Source organism: Capra hircus, chromosome 24, assembly GCF_001704415.2.
Source record: "Capra hircus breed San Clemente chromosome 24, ASM170441v1, whole genome shotgun sequence".
Lineage (NCBI taxonomy): Eukaryota > Metazoa > Chordata > Mammalia > Artiodactyla > Bovidae > Capra > Capra hircus.
The window spans coordinates 13,437,537-13,456,908 of NC_030831.1; positions in this window are offsets into that span (position 1 = coordinate 13,437,537).

Below are 19,372 nucleotides of genomic sequence, written 5' to 3' on the forward strand. Positions count from 1 at the left end.
TCAGATATACATATATCTCTCCATCACTACTTTCATTGTCTGAAACAAAACTCTTCCTGTACACTTGGACTTGAAATAAAGTCTTTTCTATGCATTTCCCTCACATATAATCATATTTATGTTTTATTTATTTATTTATTGCAAGGAACCTGGTTACACAATTGTGGGGCCTGGTTTAATAAGAACAAAATCCACAGGGCAGCCTACTGGGAAGAGCAGGTTGGCACCTTGAACATGGACTGAAAAGCTGTCCACAGGTGAGATTTTATTTTTCTCTTTCTTTTGATTAAAAAAAAAAAATATTTTCTACTGAACTATACACACACACACACACACACACACACACACACACACACACACACACAACAGTGTAGGAGTTTTCTTATTTCTCCAAACCCTCTCCAGCATTTATTATTTTCAGACATTTTGATGATAGTCATTCTGACTGGTGTGAGGTAATAACTCATTGTAGTTTTCATTCGCATTTCTCTAATGATTAGCATCTTTTCAGGTGCTTTGGCCATCATTACATATGATCTTCTTCACCTAAAATTTGTCCTACAATGTGTCATCATGGTCATTTCTTGTCTTTTGCATTCTATTGTTTTCCTCTATTTGTTTGCACTGATCACTGAGGAAAGCTTTCTTATCTCTCCTTGCTATTCTTTGGAACTCTGCATTCAAATAGATATATATTTCCTTTTCTCCTTTGCTTTTCACTTCTCTTCTTTTCACAGCTATTTGTAAGGTCTCCTCAGACAGCCAGTTAGCTTTTTTCTATTTCTTTTTCTTTGGGATGATCTTAATCACTGTCTTCTGTACAATGTCATGAACCTCCATCCATAGTTGTTTCGGCACTCTATCAGATCTAGTCCCTTAAATGTATTTCTCACTTCCATTGTATAATCGTAAGGGATTTTATTTAGGTCATAGCTGAATGGTCTAGTGGTTTTCCCTACGTCATTCAATTTAAGTCTGAATTTGGCAATAAGGAATTCATGATTTGACCCACAGTCACCTAAAAAACAAGTCAATCTTTTTTTTTTTGCTAACGGTGTAGAGCTTCTCCACCTTTTGCTGCAAAGAATATAATCAATCTGATATCAGTGTTGACCATGTGGGGTGATGTCCATGTGTAGAGTCTTCTTTTGTGTTGTCGGAAGAGGGTGTTTGCCATGCCAAGTGCGTTGTCTTAGCAAAACTCTATTAGCTTTTGCCCTGCTTCATTCTGTACTCCAAAGCCAAATTTGCCTGTTACTCCAGGTGTTTCTTGACTTCCTACTTTTGCATTCCAGTCCCCTATAATGAAAAGGACATCTTTTTTGAGTGTTAGTTCTAGAAGGTCTTGTAGATCTTCATAGAACCATTCAACTTCAGCTTCTTCAGCATTACTGGTCAGGGCATAGAATTGGATTACTGTGATATTGAATGTTTGCCTTGGAAATGAACAGAGATCATTTTGTCATTTTTGAGATTGCATGCAAGTACTGCATTTCAGTTTCTTTTGTTGACCATGATGGCTACTCCATTGTTTCTTAGGGATTCTTGCCCACAGTAGTAGAGATAATGATCATCTGAGTTAAATTCACCTATTCCAGTCTATTTTAGTTCACTGATTCCTAAAATATTGATGTTCATCTTGCCATCTCCTGTTTGACCGCTTCCAATTTGCCTTGATTCATGGACCTAATGTTCCAAGTTCCTATGCAATATTGCTCTTTACAGCATCAGATTTTGCTTCTATCCCCAGTAACATCCACAACTGGGTGTTGTTTTTGCTTTGGCACTGTGTCTTCATTCTTTCTGGAATCATTTCTCCACTGATCTCCAGTAGTATATTGGGCACCTACTGACCTGAGGAGTTCATCTTTCAATGTCTTATCTTTTTTGCCTTGTTATTCTGTTCATGGGGTTCTCACGACAAGAATACTGAAGTGGTTTGCCATCCCCCTCTCCAGTGGACCACATTTTGTAAGAACTCTCCACTATGACCCGTCTGTCTTGGGTGGCCCTACAGGGCATGGCTCATAGTTTCATTGAGTTAGACAAGGCTGTGGTTCATGTGATTAGATCAGTTAGTTTTCTGTCATTGTGGTTTTCAGTCTATATGCCCTCTGATGGAGCAGGATAAGAGGCTTATGGAAGTTTCCTGATGGGAGAGACTGATTGAGGGGGAAACTGGGTCTTGTACTGATGGGCAGGGCCAAGCTCAGTAAATCTTTAATCCAATTTTCTGTTGATGGGTGGAGCCGGGTTCCCTCCCTGTTATTTACCTGGGACCAAACTATGGTGGAGGTAATGAAGATAATGGTGACCTCTTTCAAAAGATCCCATGCATATACTGTTACACTCAGTACCCCCAAACCTGCAGAAGGCCACCACCAACCCACACTTCTGCTGGATACTCTTGGACACTCACAGGCAAGTCTGGGTCAGTCTCTTATTTTTCCCCAAATCAATTTATATATGCAGATGTGATTTCAGTCTGATTTCTCAACTTTTTCTCTATGATCTTAGACTTTGAATGTGAGTAAAAACTGAGGATACTCCACACTGAGAGTTCCCATTTTATAGAACCCAGGTGAATGAAGGTATGTTCTTTTTTGCACTTCCAGCCTTATAAGCTTAAAATGACTATAGTGAAAGTGTTAGTCCTGTCCAACTGTTTGCAACTCTATGAGCTGTAGCCTGCCAAGTTCCTCTGTCCATGGAATTCTCAAGGCAAGAATACTGGAGTGGGTTTCCATTCCCTTCTTAAGGGGATCTTCCTGACCCAGCAATTGAATCTGTGTCTCCTATATTGTAGGTAATTTCTTTACCATCTCAGCCACTATAGTAAGTAGTAATTCAACATTTCTACTGTCATTTTTTTGGCTTTCTGAACAAAATTCTAGTCCAGAATGTTGGAATTTAATTCTTTAACTCCTTCAGAAATGAATTGTCTACAAGGTGATTTGGGAAACAGAGTTCCTTGGGAACAAAGGAAGTTAACAGAACTTGAAATAACAAAGTTCTTAGAGAGCTTAAATTGGACCTAAGAAGTTAGGGGTTGAATGGGCTTTAATTCTTCAAGATAAGCTGACACATTTTATGTAAATTGAATTCTTGGGAAGAGAAAGGACTTAAGAGTTAGGAACTAAGACAGCCAAATTCATTCTGTAACTCTGGGTTAATATTCACCATGCTCCCTGTGTTGGCATCTCTGCTATGCCTAGGGCTTTATAAAAAAATTTCACCCTGATAAAGGGAAGGTCAAGATGTAAGATATAAGATTTTCTTAATTCTTTTTTTCTTTACCACATTAAAACTGAACATGGAACAACAGACTGGTTCCAAATAGGAAAAAGAGTACATCAAGGCTGTATATTGTCACCCTGCTTATTTAACTTCTATGCAGAGTCCATCATGAGAAACGCTGGGCTGGAAGAAGCGCAAGCTGGAATCAAGATTGCCAGGAGAAATATGAATAACCTCAGATATGCAGATGACACCACCCTTATGGAAGAAAGTGAAGAGGAACTAAAAAGCCTCTTGATGAAAGTGAAAGTGGAGAGTGAAAAAGTTGGCTTCAAGCTCAACATTCAGAAAATGAAGATCATGGCATCCAGTACCATCACTTCATGGGAAATAGATGGGGAACCAGTGGAAACAGTGTCAGACTTCATTTTTCTGGGCTCCAAAATCACTGCAGATGGTTACTGCAGCCATGAAATTAAAAGACGCTTACTCCTTGAAAGAAAAATTATGACCAACCTAGATAGCATGTTGCAAAGCAGAGACATTACTTTGCCAACAAAGGTCCATCTAGTCAAGGTTATGGTTTTTGCAGTGGTCATGTATGGATGTGAGAGTTGGACTGTGAAGAAAGCTGAGCACTGAAGAATTGATACTTTGAACTGTGGTGTTGGAGAAGACTCTTGAGAGTCCCTTGGAATGCAAGAAGATCCAACCAGTCCATTCTGAAGATCAACCCTAGGATTTCTTTGGAAGGAATGATGCTAAAGCTGAAACTCCAGTACTTTGGCCACCTCATGCAAAGAGTTTACTCATTGGAAAAGACTCTGATGCTGGGAGGGATTGGGGGCAGGAAGAGAAGGGAACGACAGAGGATGAGATGGCTGGATGGCATCACTGACTCAACGGACGTGAGTCTGAGTGAACTCTGGGAGTTGGTGATGGCCAGGGAGGCCTGACATGCTGCTATTCATGGAGTCACAAAGAGTCGGACATGACTGAGCATCTGAATGAAATGAGTGAAATGACACTAAATCCTATCATAATTTAGGCTAGTGTTAATCACTCAGTCTTGTTTGATTCTTTGTAATCATGTTCACTGTGGTCTGCCATAATTAAGGCTAAGGAAATAATAATTAAATATGACTTGTAATTTAAAAATTAACTAATTGTTCATATCAATACAGCTAAGTGTTTTTAGTGTCAGGTCTATTATCCCTCTTCCCCGTCTTCATTGATCATAAGTCTATTTATAAAAATAAAACATATAATGCTCTCTTTCTCTGAGCAATAGAAATAAAGAATAATTTTATTTCCTTATATATACACTTTCTCCATTTTTCAAGTCTTCTTCAGTAAGAATGTGTTATTGTATTAAAAAAAAAATTGAAAGCAGTAAAGGAACTGCCATTTAAGGGATATGTTTAATAGTATCTCATATCAGTTTCCTATTGGGGCTGAAACTTGATGACTTAAAACAACACAAACTTGTAGTCTAAGGTCAGAAGTCTAAGAGCGGTTGACAAGGTCACATTGCTTCTGGAGGCTCTTAAGGTGATCAGACTTCCTTGCCTGTTCTAGCTTTTACAGTTTACCTGTATTCCTTGACTCATGGTCCCTTTCTCCATCTTCAAAGCCAGCAGTATAACATCTTCAGCTTTTCCTATATCTCTTGTCCTCTCTATCTCTCACCTCTGCTTCCATCACTATCTTCTGTGACTCTCTTTTAATTCTCTCTTATAAGGACTCTTGTGAATGCACTGGCCTGTCTGATAATCCAAGATAATCTTCCCCTTTCAATAATATCCTTAACTTAATTACAGTTGCAGAATCCCTTTTGCCATGGAAGATAACATATTCCTGCGTTTCAAGGATCAGATATGGACAGTTCAGCTCAGTCATGTCTGACTCTTTGCCACCCCATAGACTGAAGAATGCCAGGTTTACCTATCCATCTCCATGATATGGACATCTGGTATATGGACATCCTGGGTGCATTTATTCAACCTATGGTAAACTCTTTTTATTCAGCTTTTTTGAGTTTTTCCAAACATTTTCAATCTTTCTTTCATCTACTACCTTATGCCTGACATGCACACACACATACACACACGCACACACACACACACACACACACACACAGAGGGTACATGTTTTATGTCTCTACAGAGTATATAAATAATCTGGTAAGTATTATGACAATTAACATTCTTGATCCTTTCCCTTCTGGACTTTAAACACTACTGTTTTTCTCTCTTTCCATCTCATTCTCTCTAATTTTATTCAGTGTTCAAAATTGAATTGAGTACCTACATGGCTCCAGGCTCTAAGTTTTAAAGATAGAGTAGTGAACAACACAGATATGGATTCCGCTCAGGGAACTTTTATAATGGTAGGAGGAGTGAAATAAGCCTGCAGAAAAATATATAAACAAAACAATCAGAGAGTTGTATAAATGTTAGGAGTAAAATATACAGCAAATAGTGAATGACTAATGGAGAGATGAATGACATAGTCATCACCGAAGGTCTTTTTAAAGGGTAAAATTGAGGCTGAGACCTGAAAAGGAAAAACAAAAACAAAAACAAAAACAAAACACTGTGGACTAAAACCAAACCAAATTGAAATATTGTGGATAAAGTCAGTCTAAGTCATTTCTTCCATTATCTGCAACAGATATTGTTTAGTGGCATGAGTACTGATTTGGGACCTGGGAGACATAGAGAAATAACCCTCGATTTTCTCATCATGATGTTAGGAAATTGAATAATAAAATCAAATATTCTATGTGTTTTGATAAATATGCACAAAATTTATTTTTACAGTTTTAGATGCATTGTCCTTTGGGTTATTGAAATTCAAGTCATTTGGAACTAATACAGCACTTTATTTTGGTTGTATGTGTGTGTTTATGTGTTTGTGTGTCTTGATAAATGTTGAATCAGTAGAGTATTTCATGCCAGGAATCACCAAATAGGCCAAATGACTGAAAAATAATTGCTAGTTTATTATGGCAATCTAAGTCCACATTATTTGTGAAATGAGGCTTCTAGTTCCTCTGAGCATCTAATAAAAGTGGAGGCACAGCCAGTTTATTGCTTTGATCAGATATGTTGTCCACAAGCTGCATTCATCTTTTCATCACTGAGTAATTGTCTAACACTGCTGACCCCAAAATGGTTTGGATTCTATTCAGTACCCAGGAAAATATTATAGATGATTCTTATTTGATCATAAAAAAGCAGCTCAGTGTGTTTTTATAATGGTAATAAGTGAACGTAAATAACCAATTTTGTCTGAATGAAATAAAAAGTCAACACTTCTCCTTTGCAATATGATTTTCAGGAAGAAAATCCACAGATTTGTCTCATTTCTAAAGGTCTAGTTGCAAAGCATTAGAGGTATATTTTTTACAAATCTACATGAAATGGGCCAAAACACACTATTCAGATTTTGAGTGTACCCAACAAGCTCTTAGTAGCTCAACTTTATGTCATTTTTACAGATGATTATAATAGATATACTAGTATATTCTCATCCCTTAGAAAAACACAGTCTCTGTTTGTTTGTTTGTTTTTTAACCAAGCGTAACATATTAGGGCTTCCCTATAGCCCAAATGGTAAAGAATTTGTCTGCGATGCAGAAGACTAGGGTTTGATCCCTGGGTCAGGAAGATCCTCTGGAGAAGGGAATGGTGATCCACTCCAGTATTCTTGCCTGGAGAATCCCATGGACAGAGAAGCCTGGTGGGCTAGAGTCTGTGGGGTTGCAGAGTCGGACACGACTGAGCAACTAACACACACACACATAACATAAAAATAGATTTATCTGTGTTTTGCTGCTGCTGCTAAGTCGCTTACGTCATGTCCGACTTTGTGAGACTCCGTAGAGGGCAGCTGTGTGCACACATCTAATAAATATTTTGTAGAGAGAGATTGGGTGAGTTACTTGTTTATTCAGTAAGATATTATTACTGATAATGTTGTGACACTTATGATGGTTATAAAAGTTATTCCTATGATTTTTCTCCCTATTAACACTCCCAAGTTTACGGTGGTAGTTAGGAAAATATATGAACATTTCTCTCACAGATATTCATCAACTTTTACGAATTTTTAATTAAAATCTAAAAAGTATAAAGGACATAAACATAACTGAGTACCTAACTTTCTTAAGGAATAGATACGAAATAAAAGTCATAAGCTTTTAGGAATTAAGAACATATTTGTTTTGCTAAATGATTGACAAAAACAGAAATGAGGAAAAACAAATGCAACTTCAAATATTTTCATGGTTTAGATTTTTTTGAAACAATCCAAAGTATGTGAGGAATTTCCATATTGCATAACAACCAAATAAAAAGGTGCATTCAAAAAAATGGATGATTTACTTTGTCAGGACTTATCGCTTATTTGGTTTTGTATCTTGTTCGCTGATAATTTGTATTGCAGGAACAAATATACAAAGACACAGCATTTTTTAAAATGTGTTATAAGGTCATGAATTTGGGTTTATCTATAATAGCTGAGGCTGTCCCTCCTATCTGATTAATTCTTGCAAAACAGCAGACCAACTTCCCAATTCTACCTATGAGAAATTAAGGAATCTACTCTTTAGAAATATCCTAAGTGTTTAAATATCATTTCTTGTTGTTGTTCAGTAGCTCAGTCATGTCCAACTCTTTGTGACCTCATGAACTGTAGCCCATCAGGCTCGTCTGTCCATGGGATTTTCCAAACAAAAATATTGGAGTGGGTTGTCATTTCCTTCTCCAGGGGATCTTCCTGAGCCAGGGATAAAACTCATGTCTCTTGCATCTCCTGCTTTTGCAGGCAGATACTTTACCACTGACCCACCAGGGAAGCCTTTATCACTTTGTTGTTGTTCAGTCTCTAAGTCGTGTCTGACTCATTGTGACCCCATGAAATGCGGCATGCCAGTCTTCCCTGTCTTTCACTATCTCCCTGAATCTGCTCAAATTCATGTCCATTAAGTCAGTGATGTCATCCAACTGTCTCACCCTCTGTTGCCCCTCTTCTCTTCTTGCCCTCAATCTTTTCCAGCATCAGAGTCTTTTCCAGTGAGTCAGCTCTTCACGTTAGATAGCCAAAGTATTAGAACTTCAGCTTCAGCAGCAGTCCTTCCAATGAATATTCAGGGTTGATTTCCTTTAGGATGGACTGGTTTGATCTCCTTGCAGTCCAAGGGACTCTCAAGAGTCTTTTCCAGTACCACATATGGAGAGCATCAGTTATTCAGCCCTCAGCCTTCTTTATGGTCCAACTCTCAGATTCATACATGAATATTGGAAAAGCCATAGCTTTGACTATATGGACTTTTGTTTGTAAAGTGATGTCTCTGCTCTAGTTTTGTCATAGCTTTTCTTCTAAAGAACAACTGTCTTTTAACTTGGGGGCTGCAGTCACTGTCCAGTGATTTTGGAGCCCAAGAAAATGAAATCTGACATTGTTTCCACTTTTCCCTCATCTATTTGCCGTGAAGTGATGGGACCAGATGCCACGATCCTTGCTTTTTAAATGTTGAGATTTAAGCCAGCTTTTTCCTTTTCCTCTTTCACTTTCATCAAGAGGCTCTTTAGTTCCTATTCACTTTCTGCCATTAACATGGTATCATCAGCAAATCTGAGGTTGTTGATATTTCTCCTGGCAATCTTGAATCCAGCTTGTGAGTCATCCAGCCCAGCATTTCCTATGATGTTACTCTGCATGTAAGTTGAATAAGCAGGGTGACAATGTACAGCCTTGACATATTCCTTTCTTCATCACTTCAGTCCAGTTCAATTCTGTGCAATTTAGTTCAGTTCAGTCACTCAGTCTTGTCCGACTCTTTGTGACTCCATGAATCACAGCACGCCAGGCCTCCCTGTCCATCACCAGCTCCCAGAGTTCACTCAAACTCATGTCCATCAAGTCGGTGATTCCATCCAGCCATCTCATACTCTGTCATCCCCTTCTCCTCCTGTCCCCAATCCCTCCCAGCATCAGGGTCTTTTCCAATGAGTCAACTCTACACATGAGGTGGTCAAAGTATTGGAATTTCAGCTTCAGCCTCAGTCCTTCCAATAAATATTCAGGACTGATTTCCCTTAGGATGGACTGTCTGGATCTCCTTACAGTCCAAGGGATTCAAGAGTCTTCTCCAACACCACAGTTCAAAAGCGTTAATTCTTTGGCATTCAGCTTTCTTTATAGTCCAACTCTCATACCCATACATGACTGGAAAAAACATAGCCTTGACTAGACAGAATTTTGTTGGCAAAGCAACGTCTCTGCTTTTTAACATGCTATCTAGGTTGGTCATAACTTTTCTTCCAAGAAGCAAGTGTCTTTTAATTTCATCATCATCATCATTCAATTTCATCGTCATTTATGGACAAAAAAATAAAGTCAGCCACTGTTTTGCCATCTACTTGCCATGAAGTGATGGGACCAGATTCCATGATCTTAGCTTCCTGAATGTTGAGCTTTAAGCCAACTTTTTCACTCTCCTCTTTCACTTTCATCAAGAGGGTTTCCAGTTCCTCTTCACTTTCTGCCATAAGGGTGGTGTCATCTGCATATCTGAGGTTATTGATATTTCTCCTGGCAATCTTGATTCCAGCTTGTGTTTCCTGCAGCCCAGAGTTTCTCATGATGTACTCTGCATATAAGTTAAATAAGCAGGGTGACAATATACAGCGGTGACGTACCCCTTTCCCTATTTGGAACCATAGCTAAAGACAAACAGCTCAGTTGTCAGTTAATAAAAGAATGGACAAACTGTTAGATATCTATGCAGTGGAATTCTAATCATCAATGAAAGTTAACAATTATCCATTACCACTAGACTTCAGGTGAGATCAAGTATGAAAAAACATCTACCATGTATCAGTTAAGTAGGCTTGCACTGTCAGACTGAGACCCATCCTTTTATCTATTCATTATATTCCATGTGGGAAGTCAGACCTTTGCAACAATAACCATGGAACTTGCTCTGAGTCATTTGCAAACAAAAATATGTTGTTTTGCCTTGGTAAATGTAATTATTTTTCTGAGATTTCTGTTTGTTTGTTTTCTGACATGGAGAAAAGCAGTTTTTTGAAAATCATGCACCCAATAACTTATCTATTTTACTAATTAGAATAATTTGTAAACAATTTGGCATTCTTTATAAATAAAATACGGTACCTGTGAGCAATGATCATTTAGGTCATCCTGTATTTTATTTATTTATTTTTAAGTGGTGGATAATCGCTTTAAAATATTGTGATAGTTTCTGCCATACCTCAATATGAATCACCCATAGGTGAACACATGTCCCCTCCCTCCTGAAATTCCCTTCCATATTTCACCCCATAGCACCCCTATAGGTTGGCAGAGAGCACCAGGTTTGAGATCCCTGATTCATACAGCAAATTCCTGCTGGCTAACCACTGTACAGTGTCAGAATTTATTTTTGGGGGGGTTCCAAAATCACTGTAGATGATTATTGCAGCCATGAAATTAAAAGACACTTGCTTCTTGGAAGGAAAGTTAATGACCAACCTAGACAGCATAATAAACAGCAGAGACATTACTTTGCTAACAAAGGTCCGTTTAGTCAATGCTATGGTTTTTCCAATGGCCATGTATGGATGTGAGAGTTGGACTGTGCAGAAAGCTGAGCGCTGAAGAATTGATGGTTTTGAACTGTGGTGTTGGAGAAGACTCTTGAGAGTCCCTTGGACTGCAAGGAGATCCAACCAGTCCATTCTAAAGGAGAGCAGTCCTGGGTGTTTTTCGTAAGGACTGAGGCTGAAGCTGAAACTCCAATACACTGGCCACCTCATGCGAAGAGTTGACTCGTTGGAAAAGACTCTTATACTGGGAGGGATTGGGGGCAGGAGGAGAAGGGGATGAGAGAGGATGAGATGGCTGGACAGCATCACCGACTCCATATACATGAGTTTGGGTAAACTCTGGGAGATGGTGATGGACAGGGAGGCCTGGTGTGCTGCAATTCATGAGGTGGCAAAGAGTCAGACGAGACTGAGCGACTGAACTGAACTGAACCATTGTACCTATGGTAAAGTATATGCTTCAATGCTACTTTCCCAATTCATACCATGCTTTTCCACAGCTGTCTCCATAAGCTTGTTCTCAATGTTTGAATATCCACTACTGCCCTGCAAAAGGCTCATCAGTACCATCCTTCTATATTCCATATATGTAGGTTAATATATGATATTTGTTTTTCTCTTTCAATTTACTTCTCTTTCTAACTTACTTCACTTTTCTTTTTCTTACTTATTCATCCTAGTACATTAGGCTGTAGGTTCACCCACCTCATTAGAATTGGCTCAAAGTGTTCTTTTTTATGACTGAGCAATATTCCATGTTATACATGTATTACAACTTCTTTATCCATTCATCTGTCAATGGATATCTAAGTTGCTTCCATGTCCTAGCTATTGTAAATAGTGCTGCAATGAACATAGCAGTACATGTGTCTTTTTGAATTATAGTTTCCTCAGGACATATGCTCAGTAGTGGGATTGTTGGGTCTTATGGTAGTTTCCTTCCTAGTTTTCCAAGGAATCTCCCTACTGTTCTCCATAGTGGCTGTATCAATTTACATTTCACCAAAAGTGCAAGAGGGTTCTCTTTTCTCTACATCCTCTTCAGCATTTATTATTTGTATACTTTTTGACAATGACCATTCTAACTGGTGGGAGGTGCTACCTCATTGAAGTTTTGATGCTGTTTCCTTCTCCAGTAGAGTGGTGTTGAGTATCTTTTCATATTTTTATTAATCATCTATATGTCTTTGGAGAGATGTCTGTTTAGGTCTTTTGCCAAGTTTTAGATTAGGTTTTTGTTGTTGTTGTTGTTGTTGTTGTGTTTTTTTGGTACTGAGTTGCATGACCTGCTTGTACATTTTGGAGATGAATCCTTTGTCAATTGTTTCATTTGCTATTATTATCTCCCATTCTGAGGGCTGATTTTTCACCTTGTTTATAGTTCTGTTTGTGGTGCAAAAATTTTAAGTTTAATTACATTTTTAAAGTATGTTTAATTAATTAATTACATTTAATTATGTTTATTTATTTTTGTTTTAATTTCCATTACTCTAAGAGGTAGGTCGTAGAGGATCTAACTGATTTTTGTCAAAGAGTGTTCTGCCCATGCTTTCCTCTAAGAGCTTTGCAGTTTCTAGTCTTATATTTAGATCTTTAATTTGCTTTGAGTCATTTTCATATATGTTATTAGGAAGTGTTCTAATTTCATTCTTTTACACATCACTGTGCAGTTTCCCAGAATCACTTATTGGACAGGATATCTTTTCTCCATTGCACATATTCTTTCCTTCTTTGTCAAAGATAAGGTGCCCTTGGATGTGTGTGTTTATCTCTGGATTTTCTACCTTGATCCATTGATCTATATTTCTGTTTTTCTACCAGTACCATCCTGTTTTAATAACTGTAGTTTTGTAGCATAGTTTGAAGTCAGAAAGATTGATTCCTCCTGCTCCATTTTTTCATTCTTATAGTTTATATGCCTATTCAGTGTCTTTTGTCTTTCCATTTAAGTACGGTTTTTTGTTTGTTTAGTTTTAGTTCCGTGAAAAATACCATTTGTAGCTCAATAGGAGTTGCATTGAATCTACAAATTGCTTTCAGTAGTATATTCATTTTTTTTCAATATTGATTCTTCCAAACCAAGAACATGGAATATCTTTCCATCTTTTTGTGCCACCTTTGATTTCTTTTATCAGTGTCTTATAATTTTCTACATACAGATCTTTTGTCTATTTTAGGTAGGCTTTTTCCTAAGTATTTTATTATTTTTGTTGCAATGGAGAATGGGGTTGTCTCCTTAATTTCTCTTTCTGATTTTTCATTTTTAGTGTATAGAAATGCAAGGGATTTCTATGTATTAAGTTTATATCCTGAGACTTTATTAATTAATTAGCTCTATCAATTTCTGGTGGCATTTTTAGGTAAAGTTTTAGGTATAGTTTTATATTCTAGGTACAGTTTTATGTCATCTGCAAACAGTGAGGGTTTTACTTCTTCATTTCCAATCTGCATTTCTTTTATTTCTTTTTCTTTTTTGATTTATGTGGCTAGGACTTCCAAACTATGTTGAATAATAGTAGCAATAGTGAGTGGGTACACTTTGGCATGTTCTGATCTTAGAGGAAATACATTTACGTTTTCACTGTTAATAATAAACTCTCTGGATTGTCATGCATTGCCTTTATTTTATGTTGAGGTAGATCCCGTCTATGTCTACATTCTGGAGAGTTTTTATCATAAATGAATGTTGAATGTGGTTGAAAGATTTCTCTGCATCTATTGAGATAATAATATTGTTTTTATCTTTCACTTTCTTTTTTATCTTTCACTTCCTATTATGGTGTATCATACTTATTGATTTGTGTATACTGAAGAATCTTTACATTCCTGGAATAAACCCTACTTGATCATGCTGTGTGATCAAGTGTTGTTGGATTCTGTTTGCTTGAATTTTGTTGAGAATTTTTGCATGTATATGCATCAGTTATATTGGCCTCTGATTTTCTTTTTATCTGAAATCTTTGTCTCGTATTTGTATTAGTGTGATGGTGACCCTGTAGAATTAATTTGGGAGTTTCCCTACCTCTGCAATTCTCCAGAAAAGTTTGAGTAGGAGAGGTAATTCACCTGTGAAGACATCAGGCCTTGGTCTTTTGTTGTTGTTGTGGTTGGAAGATTGTTGACTACATTTTCAATTTCCATGCTTGTTATTGGTCTGTTCATATTTTCTATCTCTGCCTGGTTCAGTTTTGGAAGGTTGTATGTTTCTAATAATGCGTCCATTTCTATCAGGTTGTTCTTTTTTGTGTGTGTGACATATAGTTGCTTGTAGAAGTCTCTTATGATCCTTCATATTTCAGGGTTGTCTGTTGTAGATATTTTTTTTTCATTTCTAAGTTTTGATTTGAGTCTTCTCTCTTTTTTCTTAGATTGTCTAATGATTTGTCATTCTTTCTTAATCTTCTTAATTAGCCAGCTTTAATTTTTATTGATCTTTTCTATTGTTTCCTTCATTTCTTTTTCATTTATTTCTCCTCTGATCTTTATGATTTCTTTCCTTCTACTAACTTTGGGTGTTTTTATGTTGTTGTTCTTCTTCTTTTTCCAGTTGCTATAGATGTAAGGTTAGATGGTTTAGTTGATGGTTTTCTTTCTTCTTGAAGTAGGCTTGCATTGCTATAAACTTGCCTCTTATTATTGCTTTTACTGTGTCCCCTAGGATTTTAGTTGTTATATATCATTGTCTTTTGCTTCTGGGTATTTTTTAATTTCATATTTGATTTCTTCCATGACCTCTTGATTGTTCAGAAGCATGTTATTTAGCCTTCATGTGTTTCTGTTTTTTATAGCTATTCCTCCTCCCCCCCCCCCGCCACCCCATGAAAGTTGCTCAGTCGTGTCTAACTCCTTGCAACCCCATGGACTATACAGTTCATGGAATTCTCCAGGCCAGACTACTGTAGTGGGTTAGCCTTTCCCTTCTCTTGGGGATCTTCCCAACCCAGGAATCGAACCCAGGTCTCCTGCATTCTAGGCAGATTCTTTACCAACTGAGCATCAGTTCAGTTCTGTTCAGTTCAGTCACTCAGTCATATCCGACTCTTTGCAACCCCATGAATTGCAACACGCCAGGCCTCCCTGTCCATCACCAACTCCCGGAGTTCACTCAGACTCACATCCGTCGTGTCAGTGATGCCATCCAGCCATCTCATCCTCTGTCTGCCCCTTCTTCTCCTGCCCCCAATCCCTCCCAGCATCAGAGTCTTTTCCAATGAGTCAACTCTTCGCATGAGGTGGCCAAAGTACTGGAGTTTCAGCTTTAGCATCATTCCTTCCAAAGAACACCCAGGGCTGGTCTCCTTCAGAATGGACTAGTTGGATCTCCTTGCAGTCCAAGGGACTCTCAAAAGTCTTCTCCAACACCACGGTTCAAAAGCATCAATTCTTCAGCACTCAGCCTTATTCACAGTCCAATTCTCACATCCATACATGACTACTGGAAAGACCATAGCGTTTACTAGACAGACCTTAGTCTGCAAAGTAATGCATAGTTGATATCTAATCTTATAGCATTGTGGTCTTAAATGATGCCTGAAATCATTTCAATTATTTGTAATTTACAAATGCTTGATATGTGACCCAAGATGTGATCTGTCCTGGAGATGTTCCATGTGCACTTTGAGAAGAAAGTGAAATCTACTGTTTTTGGATGAAATGCCCTATAGATATCAATTAGATCAAATTTGTCCAATATATCATTTAAAACTTGTGTTACCTTATTAATTTTCTTTCTGGATGATCTGACCATTGGTGTGAGTGCAGAGTTAAGCCCCCCACTATTATTGTGTTGCTGTCGATTTCCCCTTTATTAGTTGCTAGCATTTTCCTTATATATTAAAGTGCTCCTATGTTTGGTGCATACATATTTATAATTGCTAAATCTTCTTCTTGGATTGATCTCTTGATCATTATGTAGTGTCCTTTGTTGCTTTATTTTAAAGTCTCTTATATCTGATATAAGTAGTGCTCCTCTCACTTTCTTTTGATTTTCATTTGCTTAGAGTATCTTTTGCAGTCGCTACTTTCAGTTTGTATATGTCCCTAGGTCTGAGGTGGGTCTCTTATAGAGATCAAATAAAGGGGTCTTGTTTTTATATCCATTCAGCCAATCTGTACCCTTTGGTTGGAGCATTAATCCATCTACACTTAAATTAACTATTGATATATATGATCCTATGACTGTTTAGGTTACTAGTTTGAGTTTGATTCTGTAACTTTTTTTCTCTATTATGTAATAATATTTTGTATCTTAGAAATTCTTTTAACATTTGTTGTAAGGTGGTTTAGCAGTGATAATATCTCTTAATTTTTGATTGTCTATAAAGCTTTCAATTTTTCCTTCAAGTCCTTGCTGGATAGAGTAATCTTGCTTCTAGGTTTTTTCCTGTCATCACTTTAAATATATCCTGCCACTCCATTCTGGCCTGAAGAGTTTCTATTGAAAGATCAGCTATTATTCTTATGTGAATCCCTTTGTATGTTATTTGTTTATTTTCCCTTGTTGCTTTTAACATTTGTTCTTTGTGTTTAACTTTTGTTAGTTTGTGTCTTGGCATATTTTTCCTTGGGCTTACCCTGTATGGGCTTATCCTCTGTGGGCTTCCTAGACTTGGGTGGTTATTTCCTTTCCCATGTTCAGAAAGTTTCTGAGTATAATCTCTTCAAACATTTTCATACTCTTTTTCTCCTCTTCTCCTGGGACCACTCTAATTTCAATGTGGATGCAAATAATGTCCCAGTAGCATCTGAGACCATCCTTTTTTTATTTTTATTTTCTTTATCATGCTCTACTTTAATTATTTCCACTCTTCTAACTGTTGGATCACTTATCTGTTCTTCTACCTAGTATATTCTGCTATTAGTTCACTCTAGGTTATTTTAAATCTCATTTATCATGTTACTAAATGCTTATTGTCTATTATTTTATTCTTCTAAGTCCTTCTTAAACATTTCTTATATCCTCTGGATCTTTTATGCCTCTAGTCTGTTTATCTATTTCTCCATTTTAATTCCAAGATTTTGGATTATCTTTACTATTAAAGAGATGAGAATACGATATCACCTGACCTGCCTCTTGAGAACCTGTATGTAAGTCAGGAAGCAACAGTTAGAACTGGACATGGAGCAACAGACTGGTTCCAAATAGGAAAAGGAATACGTCAAGGCTGTATATTGTCACACTGCTTATTTAACTTCTATGCGGAGTACATCATGAGAAATACTGGGCTGGAGGAAGCACAAGTTGGCATCAAGATTGCCAGGAGATATATCAACAACATTAGATATGCAGATGATACCACCCTTATGACAGAAAGTGAAGAGCTAAAGAGCCTCTTAATGAAAGTGAAAGTGGAGAGTGAAAAAAATGGCTTAAAGCTTAACATTCAGAAAACTAAGATCATGGCCTCTGGCCCCATCACTTCATGGGAAATAGATGGGGAAACAGTGGAAACAGTGGCTGACTTTATTTTTCTGGGCTCCAAATCACTGCAGATGGTGATTGCAGCCATGAAGTTAAAAGATGCTTACTCCTTGGAAGAAAAGTTATGACCAACCTAGACAGCACATTGAAAAGCAGAGACACTACTTTGTCAACAAATGTCCATCTAGTCAAGGCTATGGTTTTTCCAGTGGTCATATATGGATGCAAGAGTTGCACTATAAAGAAAGCTGAGCACCCAATAATTGATGCTTTTTAAGTGGTGTTGGAGAAGACTCTTGAGAGTCCCTTGGACTGCAAGGAGAGCCAACCAGTCCATCCTAAAGGAAACCAGTCCTGAATATTCATTGGAAGGACTGACAGTGAAGCTGAAACTCCAACAGTTTGGCCACCTGATGAGAAAGACCTGACTCATTTGAAAAGACCCTGATGCTGGAAAGATTGAGGGCAGGAAGAGAAGGGAATGTCAGAGGATGAAATGGTTGGATGGCATCACTGACTCAATGGACATGGGTTTGGGTGAACTCCAGGGTTTGGTGATGGACAGGGAGGCCTGGCGTGCTTCGGTTGATGGGGTCACAAAGAGTCAGACATGACTGAATGACTGAACTGAACTGAACTAACCTGTAGAAATGATCCTGTAGACCACTGTTATTTGAAACATGGGCAGTGCAAAGGGGAGCTGGTACCTGAGCTGTTTGTTACTTGCATGACAAGAGAAGCTCAGAAATTGACAACAGACATTTAGGAATTGTTGTAGAAATTTGAAAGTAATCTTATATTTGTTGAATAAAATAATTAAAAATTTGGAGTCTTTATATGTCAGTTTTTTTGTTTAATATATTTGACATAAAATTGCATAAATGTAAGATAAACAGCATGTTAATTTTCTAATTTATATATTGCAATATGATTGCAATTATAGAGAAAACTAACACATTGATCATGATATGTATGTCGATTATTTGTTCATTTCTACCAGAATTTATACAATTCAGTGTTGGACAGATTTTTTTTTTTTAAAGAAGGGACTTTAACCACATATAATTTAAGAAGTAGTGATAATTGTTTTATCTAGACATGTGGCTTACACCGAGATATATTTTGATATTTAGATGAGACCAAGAAAAAAAAAAGGAATCAAAATTTTTTGTAGCATTTCCACTAATGCAAACAGTGAGATCACCTTTTAAGAAAAGAAGAATCTAATTTATTCTCACATTATACCCTGGGAGAATACCTTGGGTATTCTTTTTTGGATATACTTTCCCTTGTCCCTACCTCTATGCCATAAGTGATCAACTGTCCACCTACTCAAAAGAAGGTTAGTTAATCTTACAGATACTAACTGATAAACCCTAAACTCTTAAATTTTCACCAAACTTGCTTTCTCTGAATCTCAGAACAGATTAATGGATGCAGGAGAGAATAAGCAAATTGAAAAGTCATATAACTTTGATCTTGCTATTTCTCTGTTCTCACATCTTGGGTTTTCCTCTTTATACTTGGAACATATTTCTCTTAGTATCCAAAACACTGTTACATACCCTCTTCTTTCCATGTCTATTGCCACTATCCCATCTCAGAATATCATTATCTCTAGCTTAATCTTCTACAATAACCACTAATATAAATTCCAGCCTATGGTTCCCTCCACCATACTTTATTCCACTCACAACTGGCAGATTTCTTTTCCTGAAGTGGAAATGTAATTTTAGCTCTGAAGTTTAAAATCCTTCAGGGCTGCCTACTGACCAATTGCTATTGATGAATCATAAATTCCTTATATCCAGCATTCAATATTCTCCATGCTATGGACTCTGATGACCTTTCTAGTCTGACCTCCTAATGTTCCTCATCACATAATTTATTATGCTTGAAACAAACCAAATGCTATTCTCTAAACACAGCATAGCCTCTTAAGCCTTTCTTACAGTCTTGAGTAGAATACGTGACATCTCCCTCTATTACCCTCATATTTTCCTTCTTTCCCTAAATGTCACTTTGCTTGATGGGCATTATAGTTATTGACCTTGTAAACACACTGTCATAAATGTTCCAAAAAATATTCTGTGGCATG